Source organism: Cyprinus carpio, unplaced genomic scaffold (assembly GCF_018340385.1).
Source record: "Cyprinus carpio isolate SPL01 unplaced genomic scaffold, ASM1834038v1 S000000743, whole genome shotgun sequence".
Lineage (NCBI taxonomy): Eukaryota > Metazoa > Chordata > Actinopteri > Cypriniformes > Cyprinidae > Cyprinus > Cyprinus carpio.
Genome location: NW_024873472.1, coordinates 1 through 5,957, shown reverse-complemented (window position 1 = coordinate 5,957; position 5,957 = coordinate 1). Strand labels below are relative to the sequence as shown.

Here is a 5,957-nt window from a genome sequence, read left to right as displayed (position 1 = left end):
CTCTAGTGGACACAAACACAGACACTGGAGCTGTGTGAACGGCTCTCTGGTAGGTCTTGCTTTCATTTTGCATGCTTGTGTATAAATAAACAGAACATTATTTTTATAAAACAAAAACAATGATTACTTAAAGTTAAATATAATTCAATAATTAATTTGTGTGCCCTGTCTACACAAGCAGTAGTCTAAGGTGTGACTCATTTAAACACCAATCAAAATACAATGTTCATCTATTTATAAATACAAAAATAAGCCAAACCTGAACAGAGACTTCATCTTAATAAATATATATTTTACTTTGATTTTTGTGTTTGTCTCATATCTCATTGACAAGACAGACTGAACAAAGGAAAAGAAAGGTAAGACTTTTATTTTATTACATTGTTCTATATTCTACAATATTCTTTTAATTCACGTTTACATGGAAAACACTGTTAACATATAAAACAAAATCTCTATTACTACTTTTGCATTTGAATCTCATAAGATCATTTTCATATTATTTTCACAATAAATTATGTTCTAAAGTGCATATAATGCAGTGTTACATACTCAACATTCAAAACATAAAGTGAAAAAAAACATAATATATATATATATATATATATGTAATATGTGTGTGTGTGTGTGTGTGTGTGTGTGTGTGTGTGTGTATGTGTGTGTAAATATATATATATCACCTCGCAAAACAATTTTTATATATATAATATATATATATATATATATATTATATATATGTAAAACCTAAAAACCACATTTGTGAAAACAATATTCACTCAATAATCTCTCATGATTCAGGTATATTTCAGTCATTATATAAGTGCATTCAAAAATCAGCATACTACAGAGGAAGCTTGGAAATAATTATGTTACAGCAATGGAGCTAAAGTTTATTTATAATAGTCAAAACTATGGTAATACTTTACTTAAAGCCTTTCTGTAAAATGCATTATAAAAGTATTCATAATGTACATTGTAATGCATTTTATCTTTGCATAAATCATTGTAACAAATGTTTAAATGCATTACAATATATGAAGGTTTGTTTAATGCATTAAAGCTAAAACAATGAATAGATAAGTATTATAAAGTATTATAACTGTAGTTACATGAGATCATGCATTACAAAGCTCATTACAAGTTTGTTATTTTCTATTATGCATTATATATAAAGGCTTTAAGTAAAATGTCACCTGTTTTATTTTATTTTTATCTTTTATTTTTTTTGCTTTACTGCTTTACACTGCTTATATATATATTGTTTTTGTTGTTGTTGTTGTTGTTGTTTTTTTCATTAGTGTAGAATATGTTTTTTAATCAAAGCATATAATACCCTAAGGGCTCATATAGTTTTTTTTTTTTTTTTTTTTTTTTTTGCATTTTGCCTTTTGCATTTTCATGTGAACTGCCCATTTTGATTTCTACTTTATTTCAGAATCCGTGAATGAAACCCAAACCAAGAATGTTATGAGGCCGGATGAAATTCTGCAAAATCAAATTACATCTTCACTTCAAATCCTGGAATAGGCTTAAATGACATATAGCTGTAATTCAAGAAATGTTGTCGATGTTAATGGGGAAGTTTCAGTGAATGCAGTGTGTCTGTATGTAATATAATGTCCAGTAATCCTCATGGTTCCACAGCAGGCTTGGTCCCTGAAACAGAAAATAAAACATCATCAACTGGACATAAAAAGCTAATTTCCCCAGTTCATGTGATTTATTGACAGTGGACTTACATTAGGTCTCAGGTGGAGGCAGACAAGAGTTTCTGCGCGAGCGGCATCTATTTTTCTGTGAAGAAAACCAAGATACACTTACTGTAGAAGTTCAAAGCAATCTCATAATTCACAGATTTTGCGAGCGTCTTCTGTTAAATGCAGGCTGTACCTTCTGATGCAGCCGGAAGTGAACGGCTGGATCCGACAGCCAGGGGTGCTTCAGCGCTTCGGTGGCTCCTATCCTCCAGCTACACACACACAAAGATAAACCATGGGCCATAAACACAAGCTTTTGAGTTCCAGTCCTGCAAGGGTGATGCATGAACTCTTCCCACTGCACTACGATTGAATGTGAATGATGCAACTAAAGGCAAATAACCATATCATCATCATCATGCAGAGTAATGATCTCGACTGTCTCTTTAATGTGTTTATTCATCTCTTGAGCACCTTTTATCCACCACGAGCAGTTTGGAAATGAAATCCTTGGCTTCTTCTGAGACTTCTGAGAATTCATCCTCCTCGAAGTTCCCACTGACAGGCCAAAATGTTGTTCAGGGTCTCACTGTCATCGTCCCCGAGGAAGGGCGACAAACCACTGAGCCTGGAAAATACCATTTACACACAGACAAAGTGGTGTTGGATTTACTTTGAATGAATTATTACTGTACATTTTGCAAATAATTACAAAGAAATGGCAAGTAACTCACTGAATTAATCAATAAAATAGCATATTTATAAAATAAATATATATTATGAATTAGAATAAATTAAAAAAATAGAGAAATATAAAAAAACTACTAAAAATTACAAAAACACAAAACAAAATTACTATGACATAAATTAAAATTAACATGAAAACGGAACATGTTAAAATAAATGTATAAATACTTATATCAAATTAAAAGTCAAAATATTACTAAATATTATAATAGTTTATAAACACTCAAAAAATGGTGTAGGATTTAATATGAAGCAGTTTTCACTCAGAAAAATAGCTAGTAAATAGCTAGTAAATTTCACAAATAATTACAAAGAGATGGCAAATAACACACCGAAGTAAAAAAAAAAAATAAAAAATAAAAACTGAAACAAAAACAAAAATAGAAATGTTAAAATAAAACTTATAAAATGACAAGCACAAAACTTCTAAAACTAAAACTAGCATAAAAACAACATTTTATAAATAAAAAATGTATTAATAATTCAAATTATTAATTAATAGAACAGCATATAAACAGATAACTTAAAATTGGTGTAGGATTTACTTTGAAACAAGCTGCACTCAGAAATTGCAAGTATATTTCAGAATTAATTGCAAAGAAATGGCAAGAAACACTGAGTAAAATCAAAAACTATAAACTATAAAAATAATAAAAGTACAGAACAAAATTACAAAAACAGAAAATCTCAAAATAAAATACAAAATAATATAATAATATATAATCATTGAAAAAAAATAATGGTGTAGGATTTTCTTTAAAACATTTTTCACTTGGAAACTGCTAGTAAACACACTGAATTAAACGCAAAATTTTAAAGTAGAAAGTCTAAAATAGTATTTTCTTGTAAAATGCACTCCAATAAACTATACAGTACATAATTTAAACATAAAATAAAGGGGAAGTTTTGTAAAATGCTAATTTTAGTTCAGCTAGATGTTAGAGCGTGTGTAACAGCACGTGTGACTCACAGCATGTACGTGATCACGCCCAGACTCCACATGTCCGTGTTGAACGACACAAAATCAAAGTTGACCACCTCAGGAGAGAGAAACTCCGGCGTCCCGAAATTCACCCGCAGCTTCTCTCTGGGCTGATACCTGAAGAGAGAACAGCGGCTCTTAACTCAGACGCTTTCTCATTTCTGAACAAAGACATCAGTGCCGTGAGTGCACTTACTTCCTGGCCAGTCCGAAGTCGATGATCTTGACTTTATTTTCTACTCACACAAAAAACATAATCTTCCCTCACTCCACAACAAAAAAAAAAGCAAATGAAGATTAATCTTACTCTTCTCTTTTAAAACAAAACTAGAGGAATGTCGGCCGTTTTTCTCTTCTGAGGGCCAATGACAGATCATATTTTTTTAATGTAGTGGTTTTTATTGTTGCATTACGCTGGGGATCTCTGCTTGTACCTTTAGGTCCAGATGGAGGATGTACATTTTGTGCATGTAGCGCAAGCCTTCACAGATCTGCCCTGATGAACATCACCGTGTCGAGCTCCGTCAGCTTATAGTTCTCATCGATGATTCTGTCGAAGGAGTTCACCTCCATCAACACTGTTCAGAGAGACCAGCACAGAATCAGTTTAATTAACGTGGTTACAACTTACTCATTATCAGAAGTATTAGTTATGCTAACTGGGACTTGTCATAGCACTTGCATATTATTGCTCTCTTGTTGATTTTGATTGCTTCCATTGTCCATTGCTTTGGATAAAAGTGTCTGCTAAATGACTAAATGTTAATGTAAGTATTAAACAAAGTTTTTATTATTACAATGGTAAAGTCAAAGAAAAAGTAGCATCACAACTTTTAGTCACTCTGCAGCAATGTAGGACTATATATATATATATACACATGAAAGAATAAATTACACAATACATTATTATGATTTTACATAATCGCACATTACAAAAAAATAAATGAAAATTGGGTAAAAAACAGGTACGAATTCAAAATTCAAAATTATGAAGAATATATAAAACTATGCATTTGAATTAACTTTGAACAGACTTTGATTTGAATGGACTGCATGCTTTATTCTATTTAATGAGCACTAGCCAATAAGAATGAACCAGTTAAAATGCACATACTATTCAAGTACAAGGATGACGTCGTTCCTGGACTCGTAGGCGGCGTAGAGCTGGATCAGGTTAGCGTGGTCGAGCTGGTTCATAACCTGAATCTCATTCTTCACACCACCTCCTGACAGATAAAGCACATTAAAATATGATGATTTTACAACTGAGCACTGTGTGTAACCACTGAGCCTGTGGAATACAACCAATCACCCCGAAAACTTGACAAAATAATTACAAAGAAATGACAAGTAACACATTGCATTAATCAAAAACTGAAATAAATAAAATAGAAATATCAAATGTACCTTTTCTTTTGACTCCTAGCTTTGATATCTTTGCAGCCAAAGTAAGTCCAGAGGAATTTTCAATGCATTTATGCACCTGACCGTATCGACCACTGAAAGGAGTGTGTTAAAAGCAGTTATCAGATAAAACACCTAGAAAAAACGATTACACTTTCTTTTGATAGTCCACTTTAGACATTATACTAACTATTAGTAACTACATATCAACTAGCAGTAGTCATTAGTTAAGTGTTAGCTTAATATCTACTAGTGCTAACATTTATTTTTATAGTCCCTAAAAGTAACTTTGCACATACAGGTCAACATATTCTACTAACCCAAACCATAACAGTCTACTAATACAACTAATGCAGTTGCTTATAGTTACTTATAGTTAGTAGAATGTCTAAAGTAGGCTGTCAAAATAAAATGTAACCAAGTGGGAACGTAAAACACTAGTTCTGAGAAAAGATCCTGCAGTATTTGTGCGCAGATATAGACACTCTGATATTTTTGATGACATTCACACATTTCTAAGTGTGGCTTAAGTGTCCAAATACTTTTTTGGAGCCACTGTATCTGAAAAACGCCATTTTAAAAAACTTAGAGGCGCCAGACCAAGGAAGGACTTCTGGGACTCTGTTGTTATGCAGTGGGGGTGTCATATTTTTCAGATACTAATGCATTAACAACAAGAAGAAACTTCCCTTTGAAGAGATGAATTCACACCTAGTGATTAGTTCCAGCTGGCGCAGAGGTACAGTTTCACATACCCTGAAATTCGCAAATGTAAAAAAAACTGGCTTGACTCTGAAGTTATGAATCGAGTGAGTGGAGACCGACTGTAAGGTTACGCAATTTAGCCTTTGAAGGGAATATAGCAGAATTAACACCGTCTCTAAAACAGTCTGTTCTAAGAGCAATCGGTTCCAAACTGCAAGAAACTACCTTCCAACGGACCCTCCGAGGAACGCTCCCTGTACGGTTGATAGTGTAGAAGTTGTTAATCTGGTTGGGTTTGGTGCCGACAACACGGGGTGTGGTTGAAGGGGTGTCTGCTGCGAGAGGTGGGGTGCACTCTGCAGGACAAGGAGAAGATGGAGAGAACAAACATGAAGGGTTAAACAGTGAAGCGCCAGTTGACC

General features: G+C 33.1%; 1 pseudogene; it reads right to left on the bottom strand.

Annotated features, from left to right (window-relative positions):
* Positions 1-1,386: 1,386 nt before the first annotated feature.
* LOC122143096 lies at positions 1,387-5,891 on the bottom strand (annotated as a pseudogene).
* Positions 5,892-5,957: the final 66 nt, after the last annotated feature.